The following is a 24,381-nucleotide window of genomic DNA, read 5'->3' as shown; positions in this document are numbered from 1 at the left end:
CTGTTTCTCCCTCTCTGGTAATGCTAGAATTTGGGGCCATCCAATGGAGGTGAACGTTGGAAGATGCAGGACAGGCAAACAAAGCACTGCTTTATACAGTGCATAGTTAAACTATGGAGTTCATTTCCACAAGATGTAGCAACGGCCACCAACTTGGATGGTTTTAAAAGAAGAGTAGACAAGCTCAAGGAAAGGTAACATTCCCAGTGGCTCCCTTGCACTCAGGTTCTGTTTGCGTGGCGATTCCCGCCCCCCACCAGTTGGAATAAATAAAAAGACAGCACACCAAGATTTTAGGTTAATGGGCGAAAAATGGCCACAACTTTATTGGTTACAGGTAAGAGCGGTATTGGCTTTAGGCATTGGTCCTATCAGACTATCCGGTATGAGAACCGGAAGGGTTAACTCCAGCAGGGGGAGCCCCTGAGATGCAGATCCCTAGGCACTCCCCGAGGGGTCACCGCTCGGGGGGGCGCTTTAGACCCTTGCCTCCATAGGTTTTGGATGAGGCAACGCCCCCCAGAATCCTTTATCGGACTACCCTTAAATATTTGGGGGAGGTGATGGCGCTCCTCCCCCCTGACTCATCTGCATAACAATGCCCCTACCAATGCCTAACCGCCAAACCAAAGGCATTGTGCCGATTTGCTACGAGGTAGGCAAAAAAACCAAATGGCTTTTAAATCGATGCCAATTAGCCAAGTGGAAAAATTCCTACCAGGCCCCTTGCAGCGACCAACCGAGGTTCATAGCAAAATCCGAAGGGAAACCAAAAGAGAGGGTGGGTGGGAAACCGCAGCTGGGGCAAAGAAGGAAAGGGGCTATCCCGGGCCGCGCCAACCTTAAGTGGCCCAAGCCCCGCCCTTGCAGTCAGCCGATTGGCTGGCCCTGGGGCTGACGTGGCCCGAGGATTCCCCAAGTCACGTGGGGCTGCAGCCAGCCCCACGCGGATGTTGGTGGGCGTGAGCCCGCAAACCCCCCCTTTATGTCGGGAGTGTTTGTGAGCCCCCTTATGTTTGTGAGCTTCCCTTTGGCATCTGGTTGGCTGCTCTGAGAACAAGCTACCGGACCCTTGGCTATTCTTATGTGAGAAACAGGATCTTTAATCTTACCCAGCATAACATCTTTACTCTCTGTAAAGGAGAACCTGCCTATTATAAATGACGATTTTGCTAAACAGAAAAAATGCATGGTTTTAGGATTTGAACTTAGTGTAAATTTGAACTTTAGGATTTGAACTTTAGTTCAGTGGTAGAGCAGCTGCCTTACATGCAGAAGGTCACAGATTCAATCTCTGGCACCTCCAGGTAGGGCCTGTAGGTCTGTAATCTTGGAGAGCTACTGCCAGAATAGATAGCATCAATGGTATAAGGCAGGGGTCTGCAACCCGCAGCTCCGGAGCCGCATGTGGCTCTTTTACATCTTTGCTGCGGCTCCGGGGTGGATACTAGCGAGGGGAGGAGGCGCATTGTGCGGCCCGACACTCCTCACTGTGGCGGGCGCTGTACTGGCTGTGACGTCGCATGGGGGCGGTGCGTGCGTTAGTCACGCACCGTCCCGACGTCACCTTCCCGCCCGCTGTCAGATCGTGGCTCCGGAGATATATTTGTTTTAAATGTCGCAGTGGTTTTGCGGCTCCCAGTTGTTGTTTTTTCTTCGGAAATGGGTCCAAGTGGCTCTTTTTGTCTTAAAGGTTGCAGACCCCTGGTATAAGGCAACTTACAATGGTTAGTGGTGGGTGAGTGTGTTAGCAAAGAGTCCTCTTGTTCTTCAAATGGCATTACAGAACATTGGTTCATTTGGCTCCATTGCTCTCATCTTACGTTTCTTGAGAGAGATGTCCTCATTGCTGGTTGGTCTATCACTTTTCCAATAAGCTCTTCCTGTATTACAAGTTAGCATGGGGCCATCGTGCAAAATAAAGCTCTTTGAGGGGCACAGGAAGAGGAGGGTAATATCAATCTATCACTCTCCCCCCACAATTTGCAAATGAGAAGAAAGTGGATTTGATTGTGCATTAGGAAAGCATGTACAGGGGAAAAAATGCCTTGAAGCCTCTTTTTTCTCTCTCTCTCTCTTTAAAGCAGGCAAGTAGCACCATGTAATATATGCTGAAACCCTGATCAGTTTATTTATAGTGCAGTTCCGTGGGGCGTGGGCAAAGGTCTCAAACCGTTTTCTTTCTTTCTTTTTGGCTACAGATGGTACCTAATTCTATCCCAGGTGGGAGGAGGGGACCCTGTTGCAAAGCCTTCATTAACTGCGCTACTCATCCAGATGCATGTTCCTTGTTCAGCTTCTCTTCCTTTCTGCCAGACGGCCTTATGATTCTTCCCCCGCTGTGTTGCGCACTGATGGGTGCAGGCCTAGTGCCAGTGTTGGGCACCCTTGAGTAGTTGCTGCAGCCCCCAACCTGGCTGAACATTGCTTGGATGCATGCCCAGCCCCACTTTTCCAGCTCTCCTTTTCTAGTGCTCCAATGTACACGGGGACGGCTCAAAGCTACCATTAATAAATTTCTGGCAATGCCCTAGAACAGGGGTCAGTAACCTTTTTCAGCCATGGGCCGGTCCACTGCCCCTCAGACCATGTGGTGGGCCAGACTATATTTTGGGGGGAAATATGAACAAATTCCTATGCCCCGCAAATAACCCAGAGATGCATTTTAAATAAAAGCACACATTCTACAGTCATACCTCATGTTATGTCCGCTTCATGTTACGTTCTTTCAGGTTACGTCCCGCAGCGACCTGGAAGTACCAGAAAGGGTTACTTCCGGGTTTCGCCGCTCGTGCATGTGCAGAAGCACGAAAATTACATCATGCGCATGCGCAGAAGCGGCGAAACGCAACCCGCGCGTGCGCATATGCGCCACTGCAGGTTGCGCTCTTTTCATGTTGCGAACGGGCCTCCGGAATGGATCCCCTTCACAACTAGAGGTACCACTGTACTCATGTAAAAACACCAGGCAGGCCCCACAAATAACCCAGAGATGCATTTTAAATAAAAGGACACATTCTACTCATGTAAAAACACGCTGATTCCCGGACTGTCCGCAGGCCGGATTTAGAAGGCTATTGGGCCGCATTCGGCCCCCGGGCCTTAGGTTGCCTACCCCAGCCCTAGAACAACCTCAGTGTGACGTTGCTGTGGGGCATCTTGGAAGGAGAAATTCGATTCACTTTTCGATTAAAGGCAAACAGAACTACCCTTTGAAATTTGCACTTTTTCTGATTTTTGTTGTGTGGTTCTCCAGCCAATTCATGTGAACAAAAATGCAAAATGTAATTGCTAATGAAAATAACCTGCAAAAATGCATTATATTTGGGAGGATTGCTTTGCAAAAATGTGTATAACAGGCAAAACTGCATGCAAAAATTCTATGCTATATTCCATTAGTTTTCACATTGTGTGAAAGCTCAAATACAATGCAGAAATTAACAGTTTTCCAACTGACACTAAACAATCTGTGGCTGCTGTGCATGTGCAATTTCCACTGGGTTGATTTGCATGTAGTATTATTATTAACCTCTTTTCAAGCAGGGGGAAAAAACTTCATAAATAGTTTACAAACTACATACCAAACATACTGAAATATAAGCTACAGCCATTCAGAATATCCATCTCACTTTGAAACATTATAAAAAAGGCTGCAAGGGAACAACAGTAACCCAGCATAACACAAACTTTCTGAAACCATGTCATCATGCCAGTTCTGCAGCTCAGATAATAATTAACTGGGGGTTTTTTTTAATGATATTTAATGAAATTTTACAGACAGTAAAAGGTTACAAAATTTAAACATAAAAAGTAAGAACAAAGAATAACCATAATTAAAAAAGGGAAAAAAAGAGATACAAAAATACAAAAACAAAACACATAAAAAGTAAAAAGTAAAAAGCAGTTAAAAAAGAAAAATCAGTATTTTCATGTCTTATATTTCATTTACTTGTTTCCTGACCTCCTCACACCTCCCTTTTTTGTATTCCAGTTCACATGGTTAATTCAGCAAATCCTTACCCTCTATCATTTATCCTTACTCAATATCTTAACCTATTATAAATATGTATTTTCAACCATTATCAATCCGTATTTACATATTCTTGTTAATCTTTTTACCAATACCGCTTATTTTCAATCCAATATCCCTTTAACATTCATTAATTTTACAGTATTTCTGCAAATAGTCTTTAAATTTTTTCCAGTCTTCTTCCACCACCTCTTCTCCCTGATCTCGGATTCTGCCAGTCATTTCTGCCAATTCCATGTAGTCCATCACCTTCATCTGCCATTCTTCCAGTGTGGGTAAATCTTGTGTCTTCCAATACTTTGCAATCAATATTCTTGCTGCTGTTGTTACATACATAAAAAAGTCCTATCCTTCTTTGGCACCAATTGGCCGACTATGCCCAAGAGAAAGGCCTCTGGTTTCTTCAGGAAGGTATATTTAAATACCTTTTTCATTTCATTATAGATCATCTCCCAGAAAGCCTTAATCTTTGGGCACGTCCACCAAAGGTGAAAGAATGTACCTTCCAGATAATAATTAACTGCTAAAGGCCACTTCAGAATGCATGATGCTGTAAAGCAGGAGTAGGGAACCTCTGGCCCTCCAGAGGCTGTTGAACTACAACTCCCATCAGCCCTTGGAGCAAGCATGGCCAATGACCAAGAATGATGAAGGCTTGGGCTTTCGTTTTGGGAGCCACTGCTGAAAAGGCCCTGTTCTGCATGCTCCCTTAGTTAGTTAGCTATTTTTATGCAAGCTTCAGGGATCTCTCCCCTCTATCCAACAACAACAACAACGTCAACATGTCAATGCCTCAATATTATTTTTCAGTGCCCCCCCCCTTTTCTGCTCTTTTTCAGTCGCCATTCACCCCCTAAGTTTTCTGTCAGAGGGTTTGATATCTGATAACCTCTCCAACTTGGATTAAATTCTGAGCTCGAAAAGATATCCAGGTTTTGAAGCAAACACACTGCACCCCAACACACACACACACACACACAGAGAGAGAGAGAGAGAGAGAGAGAGAGAGAGAGAGAGAGAGAGATTTTTTTAAAGGCATTCCATGCCTGGTTTGCAACAGGGATCTGCGAGTGGGTGCAACAAACCTCTGACATTCTGGGGACAGAGAAAACATCTGTTGTTGTGAGCAGCTTACAGCCTCTATCTGACCACAAAGGATCTCATTTCCATTAGTAGGATTTGCAATAGAGAGTTTGCAATACAAGCAAAGGGCAGAGGACCAAAAAGGGGAAGAAGAAGAAAACATTTTGGGAGTCTGCCAAAAAAAAGGGGGGGAGCATAGATATCCTTGAAAAGGAAGCCAGGGCTTTCATGGGCAATGTCAAGTATAGTTACATCCTCAGTAAAAACAATAAGCAGGCTGTCACGTCATCGTCCCTGCTACACACAAATAAACACACTTGATGAAATCTACTTAGATAAATAGAACTGCAAATCTCTTTGAGCTATATCCAGCTAAGCTAAACTCTCTAATGGACCCAAGTGAGTCAATGTTCATTACTTTTGATGGGTCTACTCTGAGTAGGACAACTATTGGAGACAGCCTTTTGTCTTTGTTATATAGTGAACAGGGCTATATGTCTTCAGGAAATGCACAGAATTTAGCTTGCTCAAAATGTCTGCTTTTTTAAAAAAAGCACAAACACATGTTTTTAGACCTTATAGGCTGTGAAGCAGGTGAAGGGAGCCTTGGGCTCTCCATATCAGGGCCATCTTTACCCGGGGGTGCAAGGGGTGCGGGGCACCCAGGCACCAAATTCAGGTGGGGCGCATCTCGATCGATGGCAGTGATTCTGTAGCGTCAAATATTCCCGATGAGTCAGGAAACAAAAGCAGTTTTTCTGCTTCATTGTTGTTATAGGTGGCTTCCCCCCTCCCCAAAAAAGCTCAATAAAAGTTACCGTATTTTTTGCACCATAACACTCACTTTTTTCCTCCTAGAAAGTAAGGGGAAATGTCTGTGCGTGTTATGGAGCGAATGCCTGCGGGTGGCGGGGGGGATCTGCTGCAGTCGTGAGCAGAGGATCCATGGTTCCCCTTCCTTCCCTCCTCCGTGGTTACAAAGCATGGATCCACATGGATCCTCAGGATTTTTGCATTGGGCTACTCCAAACTCACTGTCAGATCACATGTCTGTGGCCACAGCATGAACCACAAAAATCATATATCCACTATTTCATTTAGAATATTTGCTTTCTTGTTTTCCTCCTCTAAAAACTATGTGCGTGTTATGGTCTGGTGCGTGTTATAGAGCGAAAAATACGGTAATTTGGGGGTGCTGGGCCTTGGTCCAGTATACCTGAAGGAGCGTCTCCACCCCCATCGTTCTGCCCGGACACTAAGGTCCAACACTGAGAGCCTTCTGGTGGTTCCCTCATTGCGAGAAGCAAAGCTACAGGGAACCAGGCAGAGGGCCTTCTCGGTAGTGGCACCCGCCCTCCCACCAGATGTCAAAGAGAAAAACAACTACCAGACTTTTAGAAGACATCTGAAGGCAGCCATGTTTAGGGAAGCTTTTAATGTTTGATGTATTGCTGCATTTTAATATTTTGTTGGAAGCCGCCCAGAGTGGCTGGGGAAGCCCAGCCAGATGGGCGGGGTATAAATAACTTATCATCATCATCATCATCATCATCATCATCATCATCATCATCTTTGCATTCCGGCAGAGCATATGCTAAAGACAGCCCTGCTCCATATGCTGCTGACTACAACTCCCATCTAGAACATTTGCCATGCTTTCTGGGGCTGATGGGAGTTGTAGCTCAGCAACATTGGGGTGGGGTGGCAAAGATTCCCCCACCCCTGCTGTAAAGAAGAGAGAGCCTCTAGCATAGCTCCTTTTCATGACTAGTCAGAAGTGGCAGAAGCCACATTTGAATATGGTTTAGCACATTCAGTCCCTGTTCATCTTTACAAAGGGATGTATATCTTTTGGGAGGGGTTTACAAGTTTAAATGTTTTGACTGACTACGAAGTGGCTTTTTTAGCCAAACAACAGGGGTGAGGGTTTGTTTGTTTGTTTGTTTGTTTGTTTGTTTGTTTTAAAAAAGTTTATTTACTCAATTTGTATACCACCCTTTCATCCATAGATCTGAGGGCAGTTGACAGCATTAAAATGCAAGACAAAAACACAACATACATAAGAAAAACAAGAACACCCCCCCATCAATAAACCCCCTCCCCCTTCCTTTTGGCCTCACTCCCCCCCCCCCCACGCCGAATTACTTTTGCGGCCTACTTGGTATGGAAGGTTGCGCTGCTCTGCTCCCGTTTGTCAGTCTTCCTTTGGCACATGCCACACAGCAGGCCTTCAGAACATTGCCAAGCGTAGTTTGGAGCCCTATCTGCACGGAACAGAGATATTTTATCAAACTAATTTAATTTGGCACAGGACGGCAGTCCCCAAATGGGATCTTTCTGGGTCATTGCTTCTCCCAAAGTAGCTTGGCAGCGGCATTTGTTCCATAGAGCAACATGTTGCTGCTCTTACTGTTGTTGTTTAAAAGATGAATAATATCTATAACAATATCATTAACAATATCATCACCAATGCCAATACTATCAAGAAGAACAGTATACTAATAAAATTAATGACATTAACCATAGGGATAACGACAGCAACAGGAATGTATGTTTAGTTCAGGATTCCCAGATTGAAATTCCCGTCCGCAATCACAGGAGTGGAAAGGAGAAAACGTCACCTCTCAAACCCAGCTCTTGTCACATAGAGACCAAGGGCTTGTCCTAATTCAACATTCTCCCTCCTGGTGATATCGCTAGATGTATTTGACTCCAACTCCCATCATGCCCGGATATCTGCCACAGTGGCTAAGGCTGGTGGGAGTTGATAACAACAACAACAACAACAATAATAATAACAATAATAACTATAACAATTTATTATTTGTACCCCACCCATCTGGCTGGGTTTCCCCAGCCACTCTGGGTGGCTTCCAACACAGATTAAAAATACATTAAAATATCACACATTAAAAACTTTCCTGAACAGGGCTGCCTTCAGGTGTCTTCTAAATGTCAGGTAGTTGTTTATCTCTTTGACATATGATGGGGGGCGTTCCACAGGGCGGGCACCACTACTGAGAAGGCCCTCTGCCTGGTACCCTGTAGCTTTGCTTCTCACAGTGAGGGAACTGCCAGAAGGCCCTCGACGCTGGACCTCAGCGTCCGGGCAGAACGATGGGGGTGGAGACGCTCCTTCAGGTATACTGGGCCAAGTTGAATGGAGTGCAACAACATCTGGTGGGCACTCTTCTGACCACTGCACAATGCTGGTTCTCATTATGTAAGAGATTTATACTGTTCAGAGAGAGCGAGAGAGAGTGCTAAAGCACACTTGCTTTCCTAATCTCACAGAACACTACAAGCTAGATAATTTCACGGGACAAAGCAGGTAATTACAAACTTCTGCGACACTGCTAATTCCAGTGTGCTTTGATCAAGCAGCCACAGGAATTTGACTCTGTCGCCTGGCGTCAAAACCAATCTGTTGCTGTTGCTGGTGCACAATTCTTTCCACAACCTTCCTGTCTAATGAGCTGCCAGTGGTAGCTAGGTTACCCATTAAAAACTCTTGTGTCCTGAAAAAGGTTTTACAGAGTGACCCTTGTGTGATGTTTTTTAAAAAGGACATAGCAGCATAAACTCTCCAGTGCACCTCACCCAATCTCAGTTTGCATATTTGATCAGCTTCAGAGGAGAAGCACTTGCCTACTGACTGAGGAAATGTAGGGAAGGAAGGGCAAAATGATGCATAGCTAAGATGAGGCAAGGTTTCTCTCCCAAAGTATCTTACAAACAGGAACATCTGCTGAAACTCATAAACAGCTGACTTCAGCAGCAGAACATCACACTGTTGCCCAATTTGGCTTTCGACAGTGGAGAGAAGTGATAAATCAACCAGGCAATAAAGCATGAGAGAATTGGGGGGGGGGGGGATCACAAGATAAAGCAAATAAAATCCCCATTAGTATTCACTAAGCTTCACTTCCCAGACTTTTCTAGACCCATACGTCACTGTCAACTGCAAAATCTCACATCTATCAGAGTTTAGGTTCCATCCTGTTGGGAATTAAAAATGGCAGTGTGGGTCCATCCCTAGACTTCTTCCTCTTCTCTCCTCAAGTGTTGAACCAATGAACCTGTTTTGGTCTCCAGTTAGATACTTCACCAAGGAGGTTCTCAAATTGTGGTCCACAGGCCACTGGTGGTCCATGAACTTATTCAGAAGGTCCCTGGAAAGTTGGTGGAGCAGCTGAGAATATCTGCATTTGGATCTGACAACAGACACCAAGACAGTTTCTTTAAAGCAGGGTCAGATATACTCAACACTCTGGCATAGGACCCATGATCTTTACTTTACAGTGCTGATGTAGTCTACTATTTTTCCCCTAATTAAAGTATCCCTCTCCGACGGGAAGGTAAACGGCGTTTCCGTGCGCTGCTCTGGTTCACCAGAAGCGGCTTAGTCATGCTGGCCACGTGACCCGGAGGCTGTACCCGGAAGCTCCCTCGACCTATAAAGCGAGATGAGCGCCGCAACCCCAGAGTCGTCCATGACTGGACCTAACGGTCAGGGGTCCCTTTACCTTTAGGTACTAGTTAAAATGGTCCTTCTCATTGGCCTGGCTTAGGGCCTGTGGTTTTCGTAATAATACAGTGCTGATGTTGATGATACTGGCCCTGAAAAAAATAGATGTTTTAAGTGTTCTGCTCAGAACCCCACCAATTTTCAGTAGCCTACCAGTACAAAAGTTTGAGAATCACTGGGCTAGCACACAGGGCCCAGCTAGGGCACAGAAAATATGTATCTAGGCTCAGCTTCAGCTGAGCACCTGCAATTGCCCCTATCCTTCTTCCCTGTTACATCTGAGAAAGGGCTCAATGGACTTGGTTTGTTTTCTACCACTTACTCAGATGTTCTCTCTTGTTCCTTGCACACATTTAAACACAGGATTTATAATCATGAGCAAAGTGGGTTTTTAAGTAGCACCTCATTGATTTTTGTTAGTTTCCATGCTCCAAATTAATGGACTGAGACCACACTGCTTGTGATCAGAGCAGCAGGGATTCAATCAATGAGTCTACTGTGATGCATGAGGGAAGGACTTCAGTCCCAGAATACATCCGGGTGTCAGGCGTGTAGGAAGAGCACTGTAGGAGGAGCAATGTAGGAGGAATATTTAGTTGTAGCAGGGATGGCAAACCTGTGGTCCTATTGCCATTGCTGGATGTACTATTCCATCAGTCCCAACCAGTGTATACCCTCCAACACGTGTTTTGGGGCTCCATTCTCTCATGCGAGGTTGCAATCTTGCACTCCCCCCCCCCGATGCACCCGCACAAACATAAACAGGCTCTTCACTTAGCCCTCCAATCGCATCCCTTGGTCAGTGGCTCATTATCGTTCCCTCCTGTTGATCTACTTTAAAAATAATGAAGGGAGGGCAAACCTCTTTGTCCACGTCAAAATATAATTGCAATTTGCTATACTGAAACCAGGAGGAGGGGAAATCAGTTACCTTTGCAAATCTGCCCGTTCTACTCCTTTTCATAAGCTACAATTATATGTGATGATAGTTGCCGTTATCAAATGAGCAATACAGTGTAAGACCCCTTCTAAAGATTGCCCAGGGTAAATGTTAGCAGGTATCCTGGCTGTGGCTTGACCCCGCAGAAACACTAATTATGGGGCCCAAATAATGCCAATTTATTTCAACCACTTGACTCACAGTCTGTTACCAACATGCCTTGTTGTTCTAGACTTTTCACACCTGCCCATGTGTACAAATCAAGGTTAAGCCATCTGCTGAGTTTCTTAAATACATCCATATTCTTTGCTCTGACACGATGAGGTCTCTATCTCCTCCTTATTAACCCCAGTCATTTGCACAGGCAACGCCTCCAATCTCACAGTTCCGTCTTGTACAACACAGCATAATGACCATTATTCATCAACTTGATGTTCTGGCTTAACAATACAAATCATGCTGAACTCATCCTTCCCTTTCAATTCCAAATCAATTTTCTGGGAGGAAATTGATTTGATTAGTGATCCATTTGCTTAGCCTGTTTCAAACGCTTGAAGGTTGTTAGGGTGACCTCTAGAGTCTCTTGTGAGTATTGTGATAAGTGTTTCTTCCTCCACGTGGACTAATACAGGGTAAATGTACCCTACATAGGTAGTTAATTTTGCAGGAGAGCCCCTGCCAATCAGTGAAGACAGTATTGAACTAGATGGACCAGTGATCTGACTCATTATAAGGCAATTTCCTTTGTTCTTTGTAGAACACATACCTCTGCCCACCACCAGAGGAGAATGTTTGTGGGAGCTCAGGAGGAATTGATTTTCGGGTGTGAAAATGGCATCGGGCAGGGGGGATTTTGACAAATCGGCAAGGTGATGGAAAAAGCAGCGGAGACAGCTTCAAAAGCTCAACAGCTCCTCTCCCAATATAAAGAAAATGTGTTCTTCACCTTTACAGCCTGCAAACAGAATCTCAAGAGGAGAGCTTTCACCCACCCTCCTCTGGCTATTCTTACCTAGGCAGCTCTCAGCCTCTCAAAAGGTATCAGTCCCTTGTAAGGCTCTGACGTTTCGCTTGCCTCCAAAGTTTGTGACAGCTTAGATGGATCTCCTACATCTTGCATCATAAACTCTGCATCGGGCTCCTGTTGGTGTGAGTCCCTTTAAGGCTTGCATGCACCCTGCTGGGCTGACTAGCCAGACTTTTGTGGGCCACTGACATGGGCCATTCATTATCTCCTGTAAAACCTTGGTGAGATATTAATCAAGCAGCAGGAGCTTCTTTCTGTGCAGTAATTGCTACTCTCCCTGCTATTCTATCTCTCTCCTCTACCCAGAAGGCCATGCATGGGAAGCAACATGCAGCCTGTCTCTTGCAGTGTTCCTGCAGTCCTACACATGCAAAGGGGAGGTTCACTCTCATTTGGAGCTCGTGAGAGCAGCTTGGGTGTGTGGGTAGGCATCCTACCAAATCCGTGATGTTCACGATTCCAAAGGTGAGGGTGAGGGTGTGCTGAAGAAGAAGAGCACATTCTCGTGATTTTCAGTAGTGTCTCTATGGGCTCAGGAGGTCTGTGGTAGGGGAAGGCATGGGATGGGAAAGGAATCAGACCTTCAGCTCCAATGCAGATGCCACATCCATCAACTTGGCAATTTCATAACCAGGATGCCTTTCAGCAGGTGACGTAGATGCTCTGTGGCAGCCCTTATTGTGCTGTCTGAATTTCAGCCTCAGATCAATATTTCCACACTGTCAAATTATGAAACTGGGCCAAATAAACAGTGCTAGCAGCTCATCCATCATGGCTTCAATTCTGATGCTGGGAGGAAATGAGTAGCCTAACGCAGGACTCAAATACTTGAGTTTTTACATTGCTTTCCATCTGTGTTTCACTGTGAAATTTGTGTGTGTGTGTGTGTGTGTGTGTTGGAGGACAAATGACCATCACTGATTGATGGATTTTAAAATATTTTTATTTTTATTATTACTATTATTTATTACATTTGTTTATCACCCTTCATCCGTAGATGTCAGGGCAGTTTACAGCATAAAAATACAATATAAAAACCCAAAGCCATAATAAAAACGGAACAATAAGCCCCCCCCCAGCTCCCCCCCCCCAAAAAAAAAACATTTAAAAGGATTTTGGTCAGCCAAAAACCTGTTTGAAGAGGAACATTTTTGCCTGGAACCTAAAAGTGTATAATGAAGGTGCCAGGCAAACTTCCATGGGGAGAGCATTTCTATAACGGCTCTCCATTTAACTGTTTTTATTTGTTTCATTCCATATATGGATCATTTCCTGTGGAATAATTCAAATATTATATTCAGTTCCAGTCCTACTCAAAGTAAACCCTTTGAAATTAATGGACATGTCTAACTGAAGTCTATTGATTTCGGTGGTTATAACTCTCAGTGGGTGTAACTTGATTGGACACAACCCCTGAAGTCCGACATTGTATCTTCGTCTTTGGTCCAGTAGTGGCTGGTGACCTTTGAGGAGGGCAGGGATACAGTAGGGAACAGTAGGTGGTAAAAAGATAAAGGTACCCTTGACCATTAGGTTCAGTCGTGGCCGACTCTGGGGTTGCTGCGCTCATCTCGTTTTATTCGCCGAGGGAGCTGACGTACAGCTTCTGGGTCATGTGGCTAGCATGACTAAGCCGCTTCTAGCGAACCAGAGCCATGCATGGAAACACTGTTTACCTTCCTGCTGGAGCGGTACCTATTTATCTACTTGCATTTTGACATGCTTTCGAACTGTTAGGTTGGCAGGAGCAGGGACCGAGCAACGGGAGCTCACCCCGTTGTGGGGATTCGAACCGCCAACCTTCTGATCAGCAAGCCCTAGGCTCAGTGGTTTAACCCACAGCGCCACCCGTGTCCCTCCACAGTAGGTGGAGCAAAAGTCAATTACAGGCAGACCCACCCCATACTCGCTATAAGTAAGAAGGCAGCCATATGGGAGCTGGCTAAGGACAGACTGTGTTTGGAAGGGCAGCCCTGCATTCGCCCCAATCGACCAGCCTCTACTGGCTGGATTGGACCCAATGCCTGTCCAGTGCTTCCCATCATGGCCATGGATATGCCTCTCTGATCCCCACAATGAGCGCATGAAGGCAATATCCATTCTTGACTGCCTGCCTCTCGGGAAATGTCAATCAGTGCTTCTGAACCACGCAATGGGCAGGTAAGATGGCCATTGGTCCATCCAGCTCAGGGTTGCCTACACCAGGGCTGAGGACCAGGATCTAGCCTGTGGGCCACATACTGACCTCCCCCACCCTCCACTGGCCATTTTGACAAATGGGTGGAGCTTCCCATATGTTAGTAACTTAACATTGTTATGACACCAGGTGACCACCTCAGGAATACAGGAGGCCGACTGCCTTATTCCGAACGAATCCAATGGTCCAGCTGGCTCAAAACTGTGTATACTGACTGACAGTGACTCTCAAGGCAGAAAGGCTTTCCCAGCGTTCCTGGAGATTGAACTTGGGGTCTTCTGCATGCAAAGCAGATGCTTTTAATATTGAACCATGGCCTTTCCTGACTGCAAATGGTGACCCAGCTAATTGGTGCCGACTGCAAGCCCTGCTTTCTGTGTTTGCAGGTATAATTTGGATTCAAGCCATGCCCCCAAATCAACACACCCTGCAGACAGACAAAGGTGTCTGCAATGCCAGCTTACAGGGGGTGGGATGTTGGTTTGTCAGCACAGGTTGAATGCAAAGCGTACCTAAAAATGGATCACTTATGGAGCTTGATGCTTTTGGGACTGATTAGCAAGCCCTGTTTGCTGAGGAGCAGTGAAGAACGTGCTTTAAGCTCCTGGTGGTTCCTTTACAGCCACATCTTCACCTGCTTCACACATTGTGTTATGCATAATGTCATATATGGGACTGGTGGTCCTGGTTTGGGGGCTATAGCCTTTCAGGCCAAGTTAGATTCTCCAGCACTGGTCTCCACAGACCGGCAGCAATTATCCAGACCAACCTTTCCCAACTTTGGGTTCTGAGATGCTGTTGGACTACAATTCCCACCATTCCTAGCCAGCATGTGGTGAGTGATGATGGGAGTTGTAGTTCAAAAACATCTGGGGACCCAAGATTGAGAAAGCCTGATCTAGACCTTCAGAAGGGAGTCTTGTCCCACCTGGAGATGCTGGGATTGGAACCTGGGACCTTTTCCATTCAAAGCATGGGTTCTGCGACTGAGCTACAGCTCTTCCATTTAGAAATTATGCCCAATTGCAGCTTATAGACCTCCCCTCTTTTGCCACTGTGCCTAATCCTCTCCAAACCTAAATTGTGCCTTGTACATAGGAGTATCTCCCTTTGGCCATTCTGGACTGACTGCCAAGCCATTTAATTAGATCTGGGACAGATGGAATGAAAAGAAGCTTCAGTGCCAAGGATCTTTGGAAGGGTGTTGCCTTGGAGATGCCATGGAAGCTCTCCATGTGATTCTTGATCTGGGGCTGCTTGTTCATGCATGCAGATGGTCGCCTGAAGCCACAGGTGTCAAGTGATGACCATGCCTGCAGAAACGTTGCTGCTTGAGCCTGCCTGGTGAGAGAAAGAAAAGTATCAGGGAAGGGTGTATGTGAATTTTCACCCATCTTTGGGTGGGAAATAGAAACCTTAGTGAGAGAACCAGAATTATTATTGTTGTTGCTGTTGTTATTATTATTATTATTACGACTATAACACGCACGTAGTTTTTAGAGGAGGAAAATCCGTAGGCATGCCACCCATAGGCATTTCTTCCATAACACGCACAGACATTTCCCTTTACTTTCTAGGAGGAAAAAAGTGAGTGTTATGGTGCAAAAAATACGGTATTTATACCCCGCCCATCTGGTTGGGTTTCCCCAGCCACTCTGGGCAGCTTCCAGCAAATAATTAAAATACAGTGGTCTGTTAAACATTAAAAGCTTCCCTACACAGGGCTGCCTTCAGATGTCTTCTAAAAGTCCGATATTTGTTTATTTCTTTGACATCTGGTGGGAGGGCATTCCACAGGGTGGGGCATAAATAATAAATAAATAAATTATTATTATTATTATTATTATTATTATTATTATTATTATTATTAATTATTATTATTATGAATTGGAAGGAACCCCAGGGGTCCTCTAGTCCAACCCCCTGCAATGTAGAAATCACAGCTAAGGAACCCCTGGAAGATGGCTAGCCACCTTCCAGTGTAGTCCACTGCACTATCAAACAGCTCTTACCACCAGAAAGTTCTTCCACGTGTTTAATTAGAATCTCCTTTCTTATCATTTGAATCCTTTGGTTTGGGCCCTACCCTATGAAGCAGGAGAAAACAAGCTTGCTTCATCTTCCCTGTGACAGCCCTTCAGACATTTGAAGATGGCTATCGTATCACCTCTAAGCCTTCTTTCCTCCAAGTCTCTCAACTGTTCCTCATAAGGCTTGGTTTCCAGACTCTTTAACCTGTCCTGTTATGTCACCAAGAGTGTTGCCAGTTTTTTCCCCTAACCTCAGTACAGATCAAAAAGAAAATGTTGCTGGTTTCCTGAGAGAAGAAAAATGTATCATTATTTGCATTTGCTTTTAAATGTTGTGTGTCCTGTATTTGTGTTGAATTTGTACTGGTCTGTGACCATAGTAAATTGCCTGCCTTGCAATGCAGGTGTGTGTGTGTGTGTGTGTGTGTGTGTGTGTGTTTGTAAGCCACTTAGAGGTTATTCTGGCATTGTGGTATATAGTCGTACCTTGTTTTGCTACTGGGATCCATTTCAGAGCCCCGGACACTAGGCGAGAAGGACGCACGACAAAGTGCCACTCTGCGCATGTGTGTAGAGCAGTTTGGACTTCTGCGCATGCGAGAAGCGCAATTTAGTGCTTCTGTGCATGCGCGAGCGGCAAACCTGGAAGTACCCCATTCTGGTACTTCCAGGTTTGCTGCGGATATTCGACGAAATGAGGCAGACTTCAATGAGGCAGACTCAGAACGAGGTACCACTGTATTAGTATATGAAATGAGTGAATAAAATAAAATCACTACCCCTCTTGAACAAACAAGCACTGAATAATATGACCACTGCCAAGTTCCCTTTTAGCCCCTGCTGGTCTTTAATTCTGCAATTTTACAACCAAGTTGTCAAGGTTGAGCACAGGGGTTCTGGGTACAGAGGGCAGAAGGGGCTTCAGTACCCATCTGAGACAAGTGAGGGCGATTTTTGCTTTCACTCGTCCCAGCCTCTGCCTGGGAGTCCAGGAGCCAGGCAGGGGCTGGGACAAGGAAGCGTGAAGATCACCCTCCCCATGTCCTGCCCCCACCCGGTGCATGCCAGGTGGAGTCACATGGCTGGGTCCCCTCAATGTGGGGGCCCGGTTAGAGACCCTGGCTGAGCAGCAGACGGGAAGTCAGAGGAGAGCCAAAGAATGCTCCAACCAGCAACTCTGTGTCTCACTACATGGAGCGGCTTCTGGTTGTGTCTCTGTCAGAGAAACTCTCCGCACATTTTGCTACACAGAGAGTCTTTATTTCTCCCAGAATTTGGCCTGATAGCCATCAGAAAACCCAGCATGCCAAGGAAGTTAAAATCCATATGGAAGAACTCATCTATCACAGCCATATATGTGTAGGTTCTGACAACTTAATGCCATCTGTCAGAATTTCTCCTTCTAGAGAAATGATTTCCTACCCAGAAGAAGATTCTCTACATTATAAAAAGCCTTAGGGTTATTACTATTGGTTGAGACTTAATCCTTTGGCATGAGCAGCTGTATCATCCTATCAATTATTTCTAAACTGAATATTGATTGCTTGCTCTTATGCAAGTTTAGAACCGAACATGGAGACAGAGTCACGGCTGTGGAGCAAACTTTGATTTGTTTCCTTGGCCCTAAAGGAGACTGTGACCTTGTGTGATGCTGACAACACTCAGGAACAGACTGGAGTTGTTTTTTTAACTCCTGCCCCCATCTAATCAGGAAACAAGAACCTTTCCCAGCATGTGTCCAGGACAGCTAGTGAAAAAGTTGCTGCATGGGCTTTATCCTGCCCTCACTCTCAGTAGGCTTTGCTTGTGGTGCTGTGCTGTAAACCACTGAGCCTTGGGCTTGCCGATCGGAAGGTCTCGCTTTATTGGCCAAGGGAGCCGGCTTACAGCTTCCGGGTCATGTGGCCAGCATGACTAAGCCGCTTCTGGCAAACCAGAGCAGCGCACGGAAATGCCGTTTACCTTCCCGCCAGAGTGGTAGCTATTTATCTACTTGCACTTTGACGTGCTTTCGAACTGCTAGGTTGGCAGGAGCAGGGGCTGAGCAACGGGAGCTCACCCCGTCGTGGGGATTCGAACTGCCGACCTTCTGATCAGCAAGTCCTAGGCTCTGTGGTTTAACCCACAGCGCCACCCTCGTCCCTTTACCCAAGTTTACCCTCATACTAAAACCAGAAGATAACCCATCTAATCAGGAAACATGAACCTTTCCCAGCATGTGTCCAGGACAGCTAGTGAAAAAGTTGCTGCGTGGGCTTTATCCTGCCCTCACTCTCAGTAGGCTTTGCTTGTGGTGCTGTGCTGTAAACCACTGAGCCTTGGGCTTGCCGATCGGAAGGTCGGCGGTTCGAATCCCCACGATGGGGTGAGCTCCCATTGCTCGGTCCCTGCTCCTGCCAACCTAGCAGTTCGAAAGCACGTCAAAGTGCCAGTAGATAAATAGGTACCGCTCCGGTGGGAAGGTAAATGGCGTTTCTGTGCACTGCTCTGGTTTCGCCAGAAGCAGCTTAGTCATGCTGGCCACATGACCCAGAAAAACTGTCTGGGGACAAACGTCGGCTACCTCGGCCAGTAAAGCGAAATGAGTACCACAACCCCAGAGTCATCGCGGCTGGACTTAACTGTCAGGGGTCCCTTACCTTTACCTTTACCTCCAATGGGTAGAATCCAGTTGGTGCTCCTAGCACTGCTGGCTTCAGCAGAGGTGCCTACTAATGGAAGAAGAGAGGAGATTATTATTGGTAATCCCCCCTCCTCTTTGCAGCCCCCAGAACCTTCCCACACATAAAAATCTATTTTGGTGGGTTACAGGACCTTCCACAATAGATTTTGGGAGGAGTCTTGTGAGCTGCAGGGAGGCAGAGGAGTTGGCAAAGATTGTCAGTGGACACCTCCATTGGAACAGAAGTCTTTTGCACTCACAGAAGGGCACCAATGTATTTATTTGTTTGTTCTTTGCAGTGATATCCCTCCTTTCCTCAAAGCAGCTCAAGGTGCGGCACACCATTCTCTTCAACTCCATTTTATCCTCACAGCAACCCTGTGAGGTAGGGTAGGCTGAGACACTGTGACTAGTCCAAGGTCACCTAGTGAGCTTCAGGGGTCCTGTTCCAACACTCTAACCACCGTACCATTGACTTGGATAGCACCCAGTGACCCGAGACAACAGTTGTCCATGCTAATGCAACTGAGGGCCATAACAGAAGTGATACCCCTGGAATCTTAGTGGTTAAACGTTCAGGATATATTTTTATAAAGGAAATAGACAAAACATTTTTTAAAGTGTTGGTTTTTTAATTGTGGGGTACAGAAAACCCCCTTGGTATACGCTATAATAACCAAGATGGGTTATCTTCTGGTTTTAGTATGAGGGTAAATTTGGGTAAAGGGACGAGGGTGGCGCTGTGGGTTAAACCACAGAGCCTAGGACTTGCTGATCAGAAGGTCGGCAGTTTGAATCCCCACGACGGGATGAGCTCCCGTTGCTCGGCCCCTGCTCCTGCCAACCTAGCAGTTCAAAAGCACGTCAAAGTGCAAGTAGATAAATAGCTACCGCTCTGGCGGGAAGGTAAACGGCATTTCAGTGCGCTGCTCTGGTTTGCCAGAAGCGGCTTAGTCATGCTGGCCACATGACCCGGAAGCTGTAAGCCGGCTCCCTCGGCCAATAAAGCAAGATGAGCGCTGCAACCCCAGAGTCATCCATGACTGGACTTAACTGTCAGGGGTCCCTTTACCTTTACATTTAAACTTGGATAGTTGGGAGACTCAGGCAGAAATTGGACAAATAAGAAAGATTTGTTTTACAGAACAAAGTCATTGCAACAAATGATGTGTCAGGAGATAATGTTCCTTTAGGAAACACTTAAAATAAGCAACTGAAGGACTTCCAGGTTAGCGCCTCCGGTAATGGCTGAATTCCTCTGACCGGGAGGAATTCGCTTCGTGGAAATTAGGGTCTGACCGCCATGGCAAAGGCAGGGACCCACAAAAAATCACAGGCAGGTGAAGCCTGTGAACGTGGGATTCGGCTGGCACCTTTTGCGCCTCCCCTACTCACGGGGAAACCTGGTTTCGGGGATCCGGAGCGACGTGGGGTGAGTGGCGCGGTGCTGCGAATTGACTGCTTCTTTCACGGAGTGAAGCCGCATTGCTGTTGCCGGAGAGCACTGACTTTTTCCCGTGGACAATTCGATTTTAAAACAACTACCCGTGAGTAGAACGGAAAATTGGATTTTTAAACGTCTTAATTTGGTACCGAAAAACGGGGAGGTTTCAAACAGGAAGTCTGCCTTCCCCTTTTGTAAATAGACTGGAGCAAAAAAAGCTGCAAGCTAAAGTCTTGGAAAGCTTTTGATAAAGGATTAAACTTCCATCGGCTAAAATCATCAACCCCCCCTTGGAAGCAGGAGGAGAGGGGGGAATTTTAGACCGCGCAAGCCTGCAGGAGAGAGTGAAGAAAATCAAATTACCACTGCTCTGAACCTGGAAACGGGCTGCTAGTAGGACTGAAATTTTGGATATGTTCATTGACTGTGAATAGATCATTTGTTGACAGTAAGTTAAAGAAGAGAAATACCTTGTTTCCATTGTCTCCTTCTGCATTTAAGAAGGAGTAAATGCAATTGAAAATTGAAACTAACTTTATTGTTTGAATTGTGCTTAAAAGGATTGATACAAATAGAAATTGTTTCCCCCTAGAGGAAGCCTTTGAAATTGTTACATGAGCTGAGTGGGGAATTTCCAGCTGTAAGACAAGACCGTGAGAATCTGGGATTGACCTTGGATTGTTAAGAATGTTGACGGAAGAAGCCTTAGTGGTTGCATTATGTAAAATTAATGACTCACAGGAACAGCTCCATAGGAAGACGGATGTGACGATTATAAAAATTGATAACTTGGAACAAAAAGTGACTAATTTTGGACAAAAAGTGAATATTAATATAGAAACTATTCAGGAATCAATACAGGGATCTACCTTGACATGGCAAATTGAGGAGAAGGCGGGGGAGAAAGTTGTTAGAGCCCCAGCCTCACAGATGCAATTTGATGACTATAAGTGGATGCCTTTTATGACGGAATCTAGAGAAAGTCAGACTTTGAGGATTGGAGCCCCGCTTGGACTGGAGAAGGAAAGTTGGATAGATCCCTTCATGCAGGGATTCATTGACTTTTGGGACTTGGACTTGGGCCAGGAGGAGACTGGAGTTGTGGGGACTGCTAGACTTGGAGGAACTTTGAAATACGACTGGAAATACCTTGTGAATTTTAGTTTTAACTATGGAGATCTGGCTGATTTGTCGAGAAGGAATAAAAACATTGCTAGGTGGGAATTTCCTCGAGATTTACTTTTTCAGCATCAGAGGAAGGAAAATAAGAACAAGATCAGGAGAAGACAAAGTAAAGTGCATGTATAAACATGAAGAAGATTCACAGAAGGGACTTGGAAAAGAGTTAAGAGCCTCGGACAGAAGATCACCAGGTTGATGGACTATATGGAATTGACGGAAATGACTGGCAGAATCCGAGACCAGGGAGAGGAGGAGGTGGAAGAATATTGGAAAAAGTTTAAAATCTATATATGGAAATAATGTAAAATTAATGAATGTTAGAAAAATGTTGGAAGGAAATTATATGGCTTTAGTAGAAATGCTTTAAGGAATTAAGCATAAATATTATAATTTTAATAGAAAATAAGGTTAAAATATGTTAAGATAATCATATGACAGAAAATAGAGAAAGATGGAAAGGATTTGCTGAAACAATTAATAGAAATGGAATACAAAAAGGGAGGTGAGAGGAGGTCGATGAAACAAGGGAATGAAAGAGAGGATATTGAGACGGTATGATGTGTATTTTTTGAACTGTTTTTGTTTTTGCTTTGTTTAATGTTTTAATGTTGTGTTGTGTATTGTTTATACATTGTATTGTATGTTTTTCTTCTTCTTTTTTCTTCTTTCTTTTTTGTAAGGTTTAAAAACAATAAATATTATTTTTAAAAATAAAATAAAATAAGCAACTGAAGTTTAAAAGAAGCTGTGTGTTTAATACTTTGTTTAGAACATCCACTAGATTTGGTATAATTATTAATATTTATTATTACTATTACTACCACTATTGATAATTATGATGGGAGTTACAGTCCAGTTACATCTGGAGATCGGGGTTGGAGTGTGTGGCTTTAGTGGTTAGATTAGGACCCCGGAGATCTGGGTTTAAACCACTGCTTGACCTTACTAGCTGACCTAGGGCTAGTTGTGATCTCTCAGTTTAAACTACCTTGCAGGGCTTTTGTTAGAAAAGAATTAGAGAGCCTTCTGCTGGCCCTCAGCTCCTGTTCAATTTTCTTTGCATGATATGCTTCTGGATATTTTCCGCCTGTAGGAAAACGACTTTTCAGACATGACAAATGTCACCTCACCTTCTTCCATAGCAGAAGCAGATGTTCAAAAAAGAGAGGGAGAGAGATGTAAGAAGGCAGAAAACAGTCTTTTAACTGCCAAGACTCTTCTGAACTCTCCTTCTGTAGTTAAGAATATCGAACAGCAATCAATACTAGTGAGAGGAATATCTCTCCCATTTGTTGTTTTTCAATCTTTCCAGCTAACTGTTATGACTGCAAGTCAAAAGCTCTTTTAATATCCTATTTATATGGGGAACGTTTTATTAACTCGGAGAGACAAGTCAGGCCTGCTGATTTTCTTTTTTGTTTTCCTCGAGGAAATAGTAAAACATGACAGGTAATTTTGTAAATTTAGACAGTCAGCAAACATCTGTTGAAGATGATAATGTCTGAGTGGTTTTGCTCTTTCCACCGAAACTTAGTTACATTCGGTTTGCGATTAATTTTTCATTGTCTTCCAGTTAAATGGGAACTGCTTACACAGCTGCCTCCAATAGAACCATCGTTGTTTCCCATCCCCTGCCAGATCGTAAAAGTTGGGTGCAAGCGGGGACATCAAAGGCATCTCCGCATGGAAGAGAATGCAGACAGTAAATTCACCTACGGGTGTGCAGTTTTGTTTTAAGTTATTTAGTCTGATAAATTGCCTACTGCATGGTGAGGTATGCAGCCATATGTGTTCCAGAGTGGAAGTCTTTACAAAGGTTTTTTTTATTTTTTTCTGAGTTGAGGCATAGGTAAATAAAACCACACAATACCTGGCAGCTTTAAAAAAATATTTTATTCAGGGCTTCTGAGAACTACATTGGAGACAAATGATTCTTTAGCTGTAATTCCTGCATTTCAGGATGTTGGACTAGATCAGGCATGGCCAATATTGGCCCTCCAGATGTTTTGGGACTACAACTCCCAAGCTAACAGGACCAGTGGTTAGGGATGATGGGAATTGTAGTCCCAAAAACATCTGGAGGGCCAAGTTTGGCCATGTCTGGACTAGATGAACCTTGGGTTCCCTTCCAACCCCTTGATGATTTTTTTGGGAGTGGGGGTAGGGGGAAGAGAGAATTGAGACAACCAGCAAGCATAAACCTCTGCTCTCAAGGACTGTTGTGTGGTGTTAAGAGAGAGAAGCTCAGGCTTTTTACTTAGTACTAGGGATAGATGGAGCTGTCAATTTCAGTTTCTCATTTTTCCAATCCTCAGTTCGGTACTCCATATTCCTGCAGCAATTTGAAGATTTTTTAAAAAACAAACAAACAAACAAACAAAAATCCTTTTGAGAAGCCATCAGCATTTTAGTTTTATTTTTTCCTTATGAATACATTTTTGTATGCAGCTTTTACTAAAATGCACTTTTTTGCAAGCAATTTTCCCTAAGCCAATGCATTTTTATGTTTCTCCCCCCCCCCTAATATGTATATCCATTTTATGCACACATTTTGCCTAATATAATGCATTTTTTAAATACATTTTTGGGTTGGTGGAGGAACCAATTCACAAATTTGGAGAAGTGTGAGTTTTGAAGGATGTCTGCACTTTGGTTTCCCTCCTGGTTCAAGGAATGCAAATTGGGTAGTTTCTTATTAATATGCCAACAAACTCAGTGTTCCCTCCCATCCTGACTTAGTGCTATTTATTGTTTACTTTTTTAAAGCATTTATATACCACTTAATTTTTCCAAAATATCTTAAGTGGTATACAGTCTAAAAAGCAATCAATATAAAAGTTTTTAAAAAATTAAAACAAAAACACAACCTAAAACCAGCAAAATAGCGATATAAAAACACATAAAAGCATATGCAAGCAAATACAACAGAAATTCAGACTTACAAGTTACTTTTCACTTAATATGTACAAAAACAAATGCAGATATTAAAAAAAAACTCCCAAAAAATTGTCTTCTACTAGCAATGGAGCAGAATTTTCTTCCCTCTGTGTTTCTTAGTAAATTGATCCCATTTGCACATCTTGGGCTAATACACAGACTGGAAGGTTTTTTATCCTCCAGATTATGCAGTTTTCTGAATTTTGTAGTAACAGTTTTCACCTCCTGCCCCCCTTCCTCAGCATGGTTAATGATTAGAGATGGTGAAGGTTGTTGCTGAAAACATCTGCAAGGCATCAGGGTAGGGGATCCTGGACTAAG

At 44.5% G+C, this 24,381-nt stretch overlaps 1 protein-coding gene and 1 long non-coding RNA gene across 3 annotated transcripts in view; both read left to right on the top strand.

The window, feature by feature from the left end:
• TMEM132C (transmembrane protein 132C) overlaps positions 1–24,381 on the top strand; it is a 268,800-nt gene that overhangs the window by 152,364 nt on the left and 92,055 nt on the right. The window lies entirely within an intron of this gene.
• LOC310693990 lies at positions 15,038–22,848 on the top strand. Its single transcript, XR_014519458.1, has 2 exons — positions 15,038–15,149; positions 22,697–22,848. It is a non-coding gene; the product is annotated as an uncharacterized lncRNA (long non-coding RNA).

The sequence above is a fragment of the Podarcis liolepis genome (assembly GCF_965112155.1).
Source record: "Podarcis liolepis genome assembly, chromosome: 15".
Lineage (NCBI taxonomy): Eukaryota > Metazoa > Chordata > Lepidosauria > Squamata > Lacertidae > Podarcis > Podarcis liolepis.
Note: the sequence above shows the minus strand (reverse complement) of the source record. Positions and strands in the feature narration are given on the sequence as shown.